The following is a 16,306-nucleotide window of genomic DNA, read 5'->3' as shown; positions in this document are numbered from 1 at the left end:
AGAATAAAAAGGACGTAATTAGCAAGACACGATTCCTACAAGGCAGAAGCATCGAGAGAAGGGAAAGGCCAGCGAGACCAACAGAGGGCCCTTGTAGCTGAAGTGGGCAGTAAATCTGCTGGGACAGAACATGGAACCACAGAGTAGCAGAACCCTGCTGGGACAGAACACAGAAGGCCAAGAGGGTCTTGGAACGCCCCGACTCACCGGAGCGAGCAAAAAACGGTCTGACTAGAAGACTGCTTGGGAAAACAACCAATGGCAAAAAAAAATGTGTAAAAGTCACACTACTGCTATTAAACAGCATGCAGATGCATGAAACTGAAGAAAACTTCCACAAAGTAAAAATGATATGCCCAAACAATTTATCAAACTGTTACTAAGAGGAGAACTTCAATGCGACTAGTTATCGATAAATATTTCCCAATCCTGCCCAGAGGAACCAAGAAGCAAGTAAGAAGCAGAGGGAAAGCAGGAAGATCAGAAGTTGAAGATTCGCGAGATTGAGACCAAGAAAGAAGATGGGTGAAGAATAGGCAACATACCTTCCCAAATCCCTATCCTATTTTAAACTAGTCATCTGCGAAGTATTACAACGAAAAAAAACCGCTTTCAGCGACACATAACGATGATTTTCACGCATACAAAGCCAGTAAACCACGAGATTCTGCACTTGCAGCTCCATTCCATTATGGGACCTCCACAACAGGAACACACACTTGCAAAGCCAACAAGAAACGACGAACGAAGCTGTACATCAAATACTTGCCCACATCCATCTCACTCAAGTCCATCACCTTCGTGCAAAAACATTTGCCAACCTCATGCTTGACAATTCATAGGATTGTGTGAATGTGTGAAATCAAATTATTTGATGTAGGAATTGTGCAAAAAGAAATGTGTGATAAACGAAATAAGTTAAGCACACCAGACAGCAAATAAACTACAAAATAACAGTCATTAACTATGGACTTAAGTAAAAAATAGACTATCGATAAAAATAAGTTATTAGTTCTGAAATGAACAGTATATAAAGAACAAAAGTAAGGCAAAATGAACACTAAAACTATATGCCACTTATTTTCCCCTCATACAAATAAAAGAATAACTATAGTTTACTTATTTTCTCCTTATAAAAACAAAGAATAAAAAATTATCTTGTTGGATGTTTTCCCTTTTTTTAACATTTGTATCATTTGTTAGGATAATATCTCAATACTTGTGTATGTATATTTCTTTGTCAAAGCAATTCTTGGAAATAATTCTAATTTCTTAGTGTAACAATGTTGAAATGAGTGTCTAGAAACAAAAACATTTTACTTGTACATGATACTTATAAAATGTGTTAGTAATAGATTTTACTTAATTACTACACTTATAAAAAAAATATTTCTAAGAAAATCGATGTGAAAGATTCCACACTTTCGATAACAAACTTCTTAAAAAACAAACTTCACATTTAAATAAATAAAGAAAATAATTAAAAATTGATAATAATAATAGCATAAAATATTCTTCTCTTGTCAATATAAACATATTTTTGAGAATAATGTGGAAGAATATAAAAATATAAATTAGTAATACAAACTAGCATAGAACCAGAATAACGTGGCAGAGCAGTAGGCAACAAAATTTAGATAAAGGAATAATTTTTGACTGACTTAGACAATGATTCAATCATTGCCTAACTTAAGTGCAAAAATTAAGTTCGACAGGTGGTGATATGTAAGGTGTCAGGTAAATCCAACACCTTCCATGATAACCCTGACATGATAAGCAAATCCTGTAGTATGTCATATAGCTCCGAATAAATCGTGACATTAAATTTACCAAAGTAATACGAGTAACGAGTGAGCAAATGGAATACCACAGACTAACACAAGAATGCCTAAATGCATGTCATACCTTCCCGCCGTGAGACAGACACAGTTCCGAAGGGAGAAAGAAGAACAGAAGCCGAGAGCAGAACCGTGTTAAGCTAGAAGGCCCTACGATAAGGGACGGACACCCACGTGCCAGCTAACTACCAGGACCACCGCCTGACCCACGTTAAAAGCTAGAGCCCTAGAAAAGAACAGTATATATCTTACGATAACACTAAAAGGGCCACACCAGCCGCAAGTTCTAACATGAGACTTTTTGCGTCTCTGTTACGTTGCAAACGTTAAAAACATTGCCCCACCACGAAAAGTAAACGCCGGGAACACCCCCCCCCTACCCCCCACGTTAAAAGATAGAGCCCTCCAGAAGAACACTAAAGATCATACAATAACATTAAATGGGCCACACCAGCTGCAAGTTCTAGTGTGAGACTTTTTCGCGTCTCTGTTACGTTGCAAACTTTTAAAACATTGCCCCACCACGAAAAGTATAGCGTTTCTCATGGGATAGACAGAAGTTTTGTAGGCGGAGCTTAAGGTTAACATTGAGACCTTGATTGGTCAGATGAAAACACAGCCAGTTAGTTTTTTTTTAATGCAACTTCGGTAATTTGTAGTTAGGAGAAGTTAGGAGAGAGTTACTTCCAAGTCGGCGAGCTGCGTGGAGCTGTGCCGACCGACGCCCCCGGACACTGCCTAACCAACGACAGGGTAATGAACGCACTTGATGCCGCATAACAGCGCATAAAACTTCACTCAGAACTCCAGAAGTCTCATCTGTTACACCCCCGTTTTGCGTAATACTAGTGTCGATCGTCTATTAAAGCTCTTGGTATTCACATTTTCTGTGTAAGTTAAAATCTGAAACGCGATGCTTTTTCTGTTATATAATTATTGAGAAGCCACATCAGCCACTGTAATTTATGACAAGTTAGATAAACAATTATAGATAATTGAGGGCACTGTAGACCATTTTGATAGTTTTCTCTTTTGTGAAACTCAATTTAAACCTAGATTATAGATGTGATATGGCATAGGTCATCCTTCGATCCATTGTAGAACTTGGAAACCCATTCAGGGAATATTAGTTCACATTATTGTTGAACGCAGTAGGTTTTTATCATCCTGTATTAAAACGTTTCCTTTTATCAATAGTGCAATGTATAAACAATGTTTTGTGAGTAGTATTAAATTTCCAATGGTAAACTTAACTGCTTTTTCGACGTTATTTTACCAGCTAACTAAAAATAGGATAGCCTCGAACCCCTTCCACTAAATTTAGTTAGTATTAAGATTCTTTTACAGGGAGTGCAGTGGAACTGACGCTGAAATCATTAAGTATATGGTTATATCATTGGTAGTCTCACTGAATTCTTCTGAATTCTACATGGCATGTGTGGTCTGGCGTCTCAGGTTCAAACTAGTCAATTCCCTAAAAAAAACAAAAAAAACGCTCAGAGCGTTGCGCGAGAGTGGTAGGGAGACACAACGTAGAACAACAGACACCACGCAGAATGTTAGAACCACAGCAAATGGGCTGCAGAGAAGAAAAACTGTAAACCAAAGATATTAAATTCGACACAGCACATCGAGGATGGCTTCGAGAAACGGATCGTCACAGGCGCTGTATTCAGTAACCTCTCAGCAGTTAACTGCACAGTCAGTCATCAGCTCCTTCTAAATAAAGTGTGTGACATCAGCAAATAATTCAGCCTCGTGTACAAAATCGGAAATCTTCTCCTGAACTAGAGATTATTTGTGGACTTTCAGGGACAAAAAAGCAGATGGAGAAACAGAAGAATGGGTGACCGCAAGGTAGTGTTCCCCTCGCACCATTGTTGTTTAACATCTAAACCAACGATCAGCCACTGCCTGAAGGAACCCAAAGTTTGGTCTATGCTGATGACTATGCAATCAATGCTCAGGCACACGGTTTTGAAAATGTGGGAAAAATCGTGTCTACAACCCTGGAATAATTTACCCCCTACTATACTGAGAACCACCTAAAGTCAAATCCTGTCGAAACTCAGTCCTGTGTATTGCATCTCAGGAACTAACAAACAGCTAAAACCCTACAAATCATCTGGAAATTAACTGCTCTTGAGCACTGTGACTTCGAAATACCTGGGAGTGACTCTGGACCATACACGGATATATAAGAAACACTGCCTAAACATGAAACAGGAAGCTTCTGCCTGAAACCACATTGTGAGGAAACTGACAGGTACCACATGGGGATGTAGTGGAAACTTCTGCCACCGAATGTATCAGGATGACCAAATGTAGCAGGAGGAGGTAGAAGGCACCGTATTAAGACTCGTTCGAGCATTCCAAGTGATTCATTGTTTCCAGTTACAGTGCCCGTGTTCCTCTTGGTCTGCGTCACCGGGTCATGCAATGCCGAGGATACCACTTCACTATCTGCGGAACGGCTTGGCGCGAAATGGCTGCCTCAGTGACCTGTGCACACACTGCTGTGTCGGCCTTGTACGCCAGTGGAGTTATGGCGACGTCAGGATGCCGGCAGTTGACTCGGCGATCTGCGTCCCTGCCGACTCGGTGCCGCAGCCAGCTGCACAGCGACCCGCCATGGACTGGAACGCTAACGCCACATCTGCTGCTGTGTGTAGCCGGTGGTGTGACACGCCCTGCCGTCCAGGAGACCATGAATCTCGTTAGAAACCCGTACCTATTTATATGCGGCCATGTGCGTCTGTTTTGCCATACGCGCTGCTTCGCGTCACATACTCGTAACATGTTGGGTTGGCCAGAGAGCCCCTTCTGCCTGTCATTTGCGAAATGTAAAACCGCCAGATATACTCTTTCAACAATTTGAAGGCCCTGTGGCCTCTATTCTACTTCGCAACTGTTGGTATACGTAACTCACGGCCATTCGGCCCGCACCTGGCTGTAACTTGCACAAAACTAACTTTCCCTATCCTAAACGGCGGTAACGCTACAGGGAGGTATCCCACGTACCATGAGAACTAGTGCGCAAACGCTGCGTTACTAAAGTGCTGAATATGTGTGTTTGGCGTGGTACAAGTCCAGCCATGCCAGAATCATAGATGTGGCGCTTAAGAGATGTGTCACATTATCACGCGTTGTTTAAGACCGGCACCTGTCGATAAACTCCACTGTCTTGCTGACATAGCCCAGCCCATCCTGTAACTGGACGTAAGATAGGTGCCACATTACAGAAAAGAAGGGCTATGATTACCCAAGCTCACCATTTATATGGGCCTTAGCCAGAACATCCTAGGTACTCAGGGTACCCTCCGCCACACACCGTCAGGTGGCTTGCGGAGTATGGATGTAGACGTAGATGTAGATGTAAGCTGAAATCAAGAAAGAGATTCTTGGTAACTAACGAAGCTCCTACAGGAATACTACAGCAAACAAGGATCTCAAAGTGGTGGGGCAAATATCACCATTTGGAGAAATGGATGGTTCTGAAGGAAAAGCTTCCTCGTGGTCATTCAGAGTAGTGGAAAACTTTTAAGGCTCTCAACAGACTACCCTCCAGTACACGAGGTGGAAAACACATACGCAAAAGTTGGGCCTTGTTGTGGAAACATTTTTTTGCAAGTATGGTGCTGTGCTGACTACGGTGTTTTTCACCCCCACCTACATGCACCGTGAGAGACTTGATGAGGGCGTCACCGCATACACTCGACATGGCCATTTTCTGGTCAAGCAATGTGTAAACTGAAGTCAGCGATCGATTTCCTCTTACTGTTCAAATTCTTCGTACTCCTGAAATAAGTTCACACGTCAGGTGTGGGGGAGTGATTGTTGCGACGAATAATTTATGATTCCCAAACAAATTTGTGAAGTATTTGAGCTTCTGTATGCACGAATCACGGTATTGTATGATCTGTACTGCAAAAGCATTTACTTCGTCCATATCAGGAATTACAGTGTGTCGATCAAACTACCACATCAGATTACAGTTCTGTCATTGTACTCCACGACAAAGCGCTAGAAAACTACAGTTCACAGCTTGAATTCTACTTACAGATGAGATAGGATTCGGATAGAGAGGAGAGCGGTGCAGTAATTTACCATAAATTCATGTGTGAGCAGATGCATATCCTGGAGTGATCATGGAAACGGGGCACCACGTTAGCTGTAGTAGTAATGTAAGTGCAGGCGTTGTGGATAACATACTTATATGGCTGCACACTTGACACGAAAAATTAACAGGTGCCTTTCATTGGCGATTTCTGCTTTATAAATTATCCGCTTTTCTGGGTGTGCTACCCTGACAGGACAACGGATGTGATTTGTGTACGATGGGTTACCATCCGAATCCGTAATCTTCGTATTACGGTAGCTAACACATACATTTAATGAGCGATAGATTGTTCGAGCAGGTCCATTTACATTTATTAGTAGTAATCATAATAATTATTGTGAAAACAGTAAAAGCCATAACAGGAATTAACATTTTATACTCATTCATGAGAAGTAGAGCAACGATATAGGCAGATTTAAACTGTGGGTACTGACAGAAATGGCCATGAGGTAGGGGCAGGGGGGAGGGGCGAGAAATATGGAAAGAAAATTGATAAAATGAGAGGACTAGAGGAATAGTGAAGAGGGTGAAGCGTGTAGTGTTGTGTGTCTGACTGAGAAACGACAAGAGAAAGAATCGCAGTTGGGATAAGTTGAAAGCAGTTTCTTTACTGTGTGATAGAGGGAACTGGCCGGATGTATGAATTTTTTATTAAAAATATGAGGTTGATGAAAATAAACGTTAGAGATTTTTCGTGAGAGCAACAGGTCATTGAATTGTGCGCACAATGCACAGTATCTTTTTCTACAGGCCGACGGCTGCAGCACAGAAGGAGTTCTTGAATGATGTTGTTGTTATTGGTGGACACACGTAGGATAAGTGAGGCTTTTTGTTACCATGAGTGGCACCTTGACTGTGATGCAAGATACTAATGTGTGTACACATGGATCAGTTGATGAAGTAGACATAGTTCATGTCAGTCTCGTAACTTGTCTGGCCACAACCATACTAACCGGGTGTATGAAGCAGTGACATCCTCAAATAGACAGATGTTGCAAACGTAATTCATGCAGGCATTCATGGTTAGCACAAATCGTGTAAAATATTCACAACACATTACATTACATTTTAATAAACTGCTGGTGGGATATGAACTAGACGCTAGTAATTTAGCAACATTGTGTACTGTTTATGTACGGACGAAATGGGAAGTTCTAATAGTAACTTAGTGAATTTATGTTAGATTGCGTTACTTTGAAACAAACAATTATTTATTTCTGCTGTTAATACATCGATTATTAATTTTATATGAAGTAGATTAAAACTACATGATTCAAGGTGAATAGAGAAACCTCAACTCCACACGATGTCGTTATCAGTAAACACAGAGCATACTGTTAATGAAGGTATGAGCACATGTAATAGATTCCCAGACATGAGTGACTCGAAAAATTCTTATATAATAGAAACCAGTTCGTTGACCTCGACGGCGAGTATTCCTCCGAGACAAGGGCACCGTCAGTAGAGCCACAGAGAAGTGAGTGGGACCGCTATTATTATGTATATACGTCCACGACCTGACGGACGGACGGGGTGTGATCAAAGCGTAGTACAGCATGTTATTTACAATGATGGAAATTTAAATAATGATGTAAAATATATACACATTCAATTGAAGACTATTAACTTTCATATGCCTGGCGTAACACATAATGGTAATTACAAAAACCAAAAACATTTTTTTTCTTTTTAGCTAAATATGCAAAAAGCTAATGTAAGATCTAGACAGTATGACGATACTATTGGTAAGTGTAAAAAATGCGAGTTTTATGATACCTACACAGGCAAGTAAGAATTTATGGAAATTGGATTCGAAAAAGCATAACCAGAGACCCGACTAATTTTAGGAGAACATAAGCATAAAATATTTATTATCCCACGAAGTATGTTGCCGTAGGCTTGTAAAATTGTATGCATTTCTTATAGAACTAATTTTTTAACAAAATTAAACCACATAACATAGTTCCATTTAATCTAAGGAACTAAAATATAGTATTGGCAATTACATCCAACGACACTAAGAACGGTGTGATTGTCAATCCGGTAACGTGTTACTGACTTGCTCAATTTGTGAAGTTCTTTCTCTTGAGTGAATCATTCAATTTTAATGAAACTGTAATCATTCGTCTGTCTGTGGATGTACATCAAATCTATCGATTTCTGTCCTATTCGGGTAATTCCACCGTAGTGCTATGGAACGAGAGTGTAAGGATGGTAGTCAGAAGGCGAATCGTCGACTTCGGTTTATTGGGAGAATTTTAGGGAAGTGCGGTTCATCTTTAAAGACGACAGGGTGCTGAACACTAGTGCGACTCATCCTTGAGTGCTGCTGAGGTGTTTGGGATCCCCATCAGGTCTGAAGATATGGAAGCCATTCAGAGGTGGGATACTAGATGTGTTACCGCTATGGTCGACCAACACGTGAGTATTACGGATATGCTTCATGAACTGAAATGGGAATCCGTGAAGGGAAGTCTAAGATCTTTTCGTGGGATACTATTGAACAGATTTAGAGAACCAGCATTTGAAGCTGACTGTGAAACAATTCTTCTGCCCCGGCCGGTGTGGCCAAGCGGTTCTAGGCGCTTCGCTCTGGAACCGCTCGACCGCTATGGTCGCAGGTTCGAATCCTGCCTCGGGCATGGATGTGTGTGATGTCATTAGGTTAGTTAGGTTTAAGTAGCTCTAAGTTCTAGGGCACTGTTGACCTTAGATGTTGAGTCCCATAGCTCAGAGCCATTTGATTCTGCTGCCACCAGACCTATTAATATTAAAGAGTACGGGCGTGATATGTGTCATATCAAAAAAAATTTGGAATGTGGTATACTTGTCGATAGTTGGTTTTTAGTTTTGTGAAATGAAGGTGCAATTTAATTAAATTATATAACAAATGCAGTACTACTTTTTATATCCTATTAAACGTCCACTGCTGTCACAATACGCCGCTTACACGTAATATAAGAATTTTCATTAATTGGTGAGCTTCATATTACAGCAAAATTTGTTTGACAATAAATTTCGTTATCTCTATGTAAATCCTGATTTAATTTGCGGCCGTTCCCGATTACTATTTAGCGTCAACTGACGCAGGATACGTGTTCACGCGAAAATATGAAAAAAACCAACCAGTTTGCCACGCTGGCCTTAGTCTGTTTCATGCAAGATACTGAAGGTGGAAGTGGTTTTGGAACAACATAACATCATTTTTTGTCACATTTTGTTATCTCTTCTGTTCGTTTTCCGTGTAAAAAAAAAATTGTTCAAATTGCTCTGAGCAATCTATGCCCGAGGCAGGATTCGAACCTGAGACCGTAGCGTCGCGCGGTTCCAGACTGTAGCGCCTAGAACCGCTCCGACACCCCGGCCGGCCTTTTCCGTGTAATTACGAGCGTTACAGCTATACGTAGGTTTTTGTGGTAAAATACGAAATGCGTGATAGCTGCTATGGATGGGATTGAAGTGGTATATTCTGTTATATTAAATAACATGTGAACGTCTTTTCTCACCATTTAAAAAACTACACAGCCCGATGCGACTGGCGTATTGTGACGAGCCAGTTACCTGGGCCACCATTGACCAGACGTTTTCAATTGGTGAGTCGTCTGGAGAATGTGCTGGCCAGGGCAGCAGTCGAACCTTTTCTGTATCCAGAAAGGCCCGTACAGCACCTGCAGCATGCGGTCGTGCATTATCCTGTGAAATGTAGGGTTTCGCAGGGATCGAGTGAAGGCTAGAACCACAGGTCGTAACACATCTGAAATGTAACGTCCACTGTTCAAAGTGCCGTCACTGCGAACAAGAGGTCAACGAGACGTGTAACCAATGACACCCCATACCATCACGCCTGGTGATACGCCAGTATGGCGATGACGAATACATGCTTCCAATGTGCGTTCACCGCGATGTCGCCAAACACGCATGCGACAATCATGATGCTGTAAACACAACCTGGATTCATCCGTAAAAATAACGTTTTGTCATTCGTGCACCCAGGTTCGTCGTTGAGTACACCATCGCAGACGCTCCTCTCTGTGATGAAGCGTCAAGAGTAACCGCATCCATGGTCCGAGCTGATAATCCATGCTGCTGCAAACGTCGTCGAACTGTTCGTGCAGAAGGTTGTTGTCTTGCAAACGTCCCCATCTGTTGACTCAGGGATCGAGACGTGGCTGCACGATCCGTTACAGCCATGCAGATAAGATGCCTGTCATCTCGACTGCTAGTGATACGAGGCAGTCGGGTTCCAGCACCTCCTGAGTCCACCGATTCCATATTCAGCCAACAGTCATCGGATCTCGACCAATGCGAGCAGCAATGTCGCGATACGATAAACCGCAACCGCGATAGGCTACAATCTGACCTTTATCAAAGTCGGAAACGTGATGGTACGCATTTCTCCTCCTTACACGAGGCATCACAACAACGTTTCACCAGGCAACGCCGGTCAACTGCTGTTTGTGTATGAGAAATCGGTTGGAAACTTTCCTCATGTCAGCACGTTGTCGGTGTCGCCACCGGCGCCATCCTTGTGTGAATGCTCTGAAAACCTAATCATTGGCAGATCACAGCATCTTCTTCCCGCCGGTTAAATTTCTTGCGTGTAGCACGTCATCTTCGTGGTGTAGCAATTTTAATGGCCAGTAGTGTACTTACCTTCAGACTTAGAGTTGAAATATTAAAGATGTTGGCTGGTTTCGTTGTCTATGGGCTGGGATACGTAGTTGCCGCATTACTAGCCAAATAATGCTTAGTTTTCAGTATACAATATGAATATACACATGGATCGAATCGTCGAAGGTACCTGTCACTTGGAAACTGCGAATTTTGAATGTAACACAGAAATTTATAAATGAAAGGCTGCAGTTAAATAAAAATTGCAGGTACTATTTTTGACGACTTTAAATGATGAGCACAATAGCAGAAGCAACTCTAAGAATGCCGTTTATTGCTGCAAACACTTATTATTGTCGATGGCCAAGTTCGAATGGTTCAAATGGCTCTGAGCACCATGCGACTTAACTTCTGAGGTCATCAGTTGCCTAGAACTTAGAACTAATTAAACCTAACTAACCTAACGACATCACACACATCTATGCCCGAGGCAGGATTCGAACCTGCGACCGTAGCGGGCGCTCGGATCCAGACTGTAGCGCCTAGAACCGCACGGCAACTCCGTCCGTCGTCGATGGTCAAGCAAGTAAATAAAATATAAGTTGTATAACAGGGAAACAATAGATTCCTACTTCACATAATTAGCTATGAACAACATAGCTCGCGAGATATTCACTTCTAAACGCATAGTACGTCTTCACTGTAGAAGCCACGGAACTGTTACAAGTCCACAAATCGGCACTACGAAACATTTCTATCTCCCGCGACCACGCGCAAACTGGTCCACTCTCCAGGTCTTTCCCGGGACTGCCGGTAGCTGCTTTCCGTCCAGCACCCCCTATCCAGCACTTCCATCCAGTCGCCCCATTGACGAGCACTGTGGCTAGAGCGCTCCCGCCATATCTTCAAGCCAATGCACACTCTCAAACATAAACTCATACGAAATACTGTATTAACATTTAAATAACTTGAAATTAAATAAATTTTCCTTTGGTTGGTCCATACATACGATCTAACACACATTATGAGATATATAAACAAATCAAATAAACATATATCAAAGGCATAGAAACAAAAGGTAGGCCAGTAGCCTAGTGTCTGTGGTTTCTAAAACACGGTAAATATTTAACCAATTTCTTCATGAATATGCCATATATCGGATATAGCCGAATAAATATATTTATAAGCATGCTGCTACGGCTTTTTCGTGTAACTGTGGAGTACTTATGGCCTGACTTGATCAATAGTAACCGGCCACTTTGACCTCCAATAACTCATGTCCTATTCAAGTTACATGCCTGTAATTCATACCAATTTAGGTTTACACTAACAGCTTTCTAAAGATACGTCAATCGACAAAATCGGGTGAACCGTTTAGATTTTGAAAATTGCTGGGTGTTACTTGTATAATTTACAGTCAGATACAAAAATTTAAAACTATTAAAGATATTGAAAATATGATTACACCATCAGAATCGGCGTGCAATGTACACGTTTTCTATTATTAATTTCTACATGAGCTTTGTCTGCTATTATGGATCCACGAAGTCCGCCATCCCGGCATACACATCTCCTTCATCGACACAAAGTACAGTGCTGGACACCGCGTCAACGTGGAATTCCCAGCCACGCGGTCGGCCTGGACCACGCGCTGGGGCTACCCTTCTTGCTCCGTCCGATGATCGGCACCACGCGGCGTCAGGCGCGGCCTGCCGCACTGCCACGCCAACTCCGACAGCAACTCGACCATTACCTTACAACGTTCCTACTAGGGTGAACAAATATACTGCTTCCTCGCATTTATATGTGTGGAAAGACACTGAGCTCACACAGAGCTTCTTTCTGCTGACCATTCGCTACTGGAACAGGAACGAGGGTAGCTACAGTGTGTAATCTCCTCCCTCCTTTGTTCTTCCATCTATTCTCCACATTACACCATTTCCAGTGCAAGTAATTAATAAAGAAAGTCTTTTATGAAGAGTTGGGAGGAGCGAAGATTACAATAAACTTCAAAGTTGTCATGTTGAGATGGCTCCAGCTCTTCCTGTATAGGGGTTTAATTCTTGAAGCTGAAAATCCCACATCAGTTCCTCATGGTTGGTTTGAACTAATAAATTTGAAGAATGCTGTTGCAGCATTTTTTTCCATTAATATATTTTCTCACGTTTTAGTATAGCATACAGTAGTTTGATTTTTCACATTAACAAAACCAGACAGATACCAACAATATGGTATCTACCTGATCATTGCAGAGATTATGAAACGATATACAATGGAAAAACTGGCAGGACATTCAGCACATACAAAGAACACATCAGGTCATTTAAATACGGCACAAACCATTCAACATTTGCAAATCATCTAAAACAAGAACATCCTAGACCAAGCAATATTGAAATAGATATGAATATCATAAAAATCACTAAAGATGGACACATCCTTCCTATCCAAGAGAATTTTCACATGCAAAAAGGATTAACACAAAATAGACAGTTGCTCAATGACCAAATAAATATTGGAAACCAGACTCTATACAAAAAAAATTGATGAAATTACATGAAAAAGAAAAAAGCCTTTCCAGTCCTTCATCTCCTCCCACTCTCCCACAACCCTCCTCCCATCACTCACAGTTTCATTTCACTTCTTGTTCTTCACCTTTTCCTTTAGCTGACACTCCATCACACTGCTATACATTCATGTCCACTCATCCTGGTTTCTCCCTCCCCTACACAAAAAAATCCCTCCATCACTATTCCTTCCCTACTCTACACAGTATATAAATACACAGAAACATAATTAAATAGAATTACACACATACAAAAATCTAATAATAAAAGAGCGGTTGTAGGTCAAAGACAAAGTATTGGTAAGGTTATGTTGGCAACATTACAAAACACAAACCACAACACCGATCACATCAGAGTCATGCTTACGACTCCCACGCTCTGCGAAAATAACAACAGTTCAAAGGGTTTACAATTCTTCTTAACAAATGAATTTCTACTAGTTTCCGTTACATTATTAATTTTGATTATTATTTCATAAATAAATCCAGAAATAAACGTAGTAAAGAGTGCGGGTTTGCGTAATTAATAAGAGAAATTTTAAATGTGCCAATAATTCGTAATTTCAGATGTTCCTAATATAATAATTTTAACTGTACATTCAGAACTAGTACTTATCGATTATAACATCGAAACTAAAATATATTAAAAATAATTCCTTTTCACAAATTATAGCTTGAAATATAACATACTGTGTATAAAATTGTATGAAAGTGTTCAGAAGAGCAACTGAGATAATATTAACCTGTCGAAAATTCGAAAGAAATACTGGTATTGACAACTACTGTAGAGGGAAGGTAATGCTAGGGGAGGAAACAAAGTACACACTGTCAAACACCATAAGATGACTTGCGGTGTATAGATGTTGTTTTAGGTGTAAAATCAGAGTTTACTGCGTTTGTTTTAACCAAACATAACTGACTCATTATAAAAACATTCAGAGGTCCACATCTGTACCACCGACGATTAAATGTTAGGCACGTTCTTAGAACCGTAACAGTATGAGTGACACCACCAGTGTTCAGTTCTTCCACAAAAACTTCTAGAGACGTTGGACGTTTATTTGACGATAATCATTCCCCCTCCTATGTCTCGTATGCATTAAAAAATTTAGTAGCTTACATGGTACCCCAGATCCTTTGTCGTAAGGCATCTTCATCGGCAAGTTCAACGTGAAATACGTCAGCTTCATGAGTTGCCACACAAACAAACTAGTGAATATGTATAAGTGTACCTCGGAGAGCAGATGATCGGGTCATGCAGACTAATCCACTTCCCCGGAAAACGGATTGCCGAGGAGCGACGCACGGCCTCCTTAATGTGAGAAGGGCTTACACCACGCATTAATCATATTTTTCACGTGTCTGGAGCGGCGGATCTTCGAGAATCTCTAGCAGAGAAGCTTCCGGCAATTGGAGGTACTGTACATAGCATCTATTCCACAGGTCTGAGCTGCCCATTTTCTAAAATACCTGCCCGAAATTTTGTTGAAACATATTGTTGAAAATGACTTCCTCTGAGTCCGATTCTGAATCCTAAAATATCATCCTGAGTTAAATAAAGAAGATTACTTCGTCAGCTCTTGTGTAGAAACTGGGCATGATTCGTTATTTTCTGCGAAAGAGGGGCATACAACAGAGGTCTTTACTCGTAATATATACCTTTCGAATCATACATCTTTGCTCCTCATACGTGTACAATATCCCCACTTCTCTGCCATTCATTTTGGTATTTAGAGACAACTTCTTAAACACGAATCGTAAAATCTGCTTTCCGCACCCCAGCTTTACAAAAGCAACACGCTGTGACCAAGAACCCTCAGAATCTGCGACGGCCAGCAGTAGGGAAGTCATTTGTGCACAGCAACGAATATGCATATGACAGTTGGTATACCTATAGCGATTAAGCCACTACTTGCTAATGCAATAACTCCTATGTAAACAAAACGAATATCAGCTAACCTGAAATTACAAGGTACAGTGAAAGCAAAACAACGCCCACCACAGCAGGAACATGGAATAGTTCCATTCAAAAGTAGTCACCAGACACGTTAAGATATTTGTCCCATTGGGAGACAACACCATCAATTCCTATTTCGTAGAACGCCGTCGGCCGCTGACGGATCACCAACTGCTTGCACTCTTGTTTTCCTCGCCCGATCATAGAAGTCCGAACATGCAATTTCTTGAGATCACCAAGGATGTGAAACTCGAACGGCTATAGCGCGTCGCAGTTCATGTAAAATGTATTCATAGCGTTGCACATTGATTGTGGTTCAATGCTAGAGGAGCTGGACAAGCAAAAGGCCCCTGCTGTCGAAGGAGGTCTTTATTACCTTACGTGGAAACGGAGCTACAGTGGCGACTCGCCATGTGATATGGTCAGCAGAGTGCGCGTTCTAGTAAAACACAGTTATGCAGATGTATTTGTCTTTATGGTTCACTGCGGTTCTGATATTGTCTGGTGTTTATTTATTTACACTTCCAGTTACATATATTTCTGTGACTGTTAATGTATTTCAACCACAGATTGGTGACTGAAAGTTGCCGGAAAAGAAAAGCTGTAATTTGAAGAAAAAATTAATTAATTCGCAATGAGGATGGCAAAATTGAGGTGAAATAGTCATATGTTACAGTAAATGCGATATTATATTTTCGCTACATTGAAGAAGAAAGCTGTTGATCATATTCTGTGCAAAAATAGAGGTGGAATTTGAAAAATGTAAGTTGCCTGGGTCACGAAATATTTTACATTTACGACTACATGGATTCTGCGCAAGCCACCGTGAGGTGTGTGGCGGAGGGTACCGTGTACCACTACTTGTCATTTCCCCTCCAACTTGCAAATAAAGCGAGGGAAAAACGACTGTCTGTAAGCCTCCGTAGGAGCCCTAATTTCTCGTACCTTATCTTCGTGGTCCTTACACGCGACGTATGTTGGCGGGAGCAGAATCGTTCGGCAGTCAGCTTCAATTGCCGGTTCTCTAAATTTTCTCAACAGTATTTCCCGAAAAGAACACCGCCTTCCCTCCAGGGGTTCCCATTTGAGTTCCCGAAACATCCCCGTAACACTTAAGTTTTGTTCGAACCTACCGGTAACAAATCTGTCAGCCCTCCTCCGAATTTCTTCGATGTCTTTCTTCAGTATGACCCGGTACGAATCCCAAACAGACA

Source organism: Schistocerca gregaria, chromosome X (genome assembly GCF_023897955.1).
Source record: "Schistocerca gregaria isolate iqSchGreg1 chromosome X, iqSchGreg1.2, whole genome shotgun sequence".
Taxonomy (NCBI): domain Eukaryota; kingdom Metazoa; phylum Arthropoda; class Insecta; order Orthoptera; family Acrididae; genus Schistocerca; species Schistocerca gregaria.
This window is presented reverse-complemented; position numbering follows the sequence as displayed.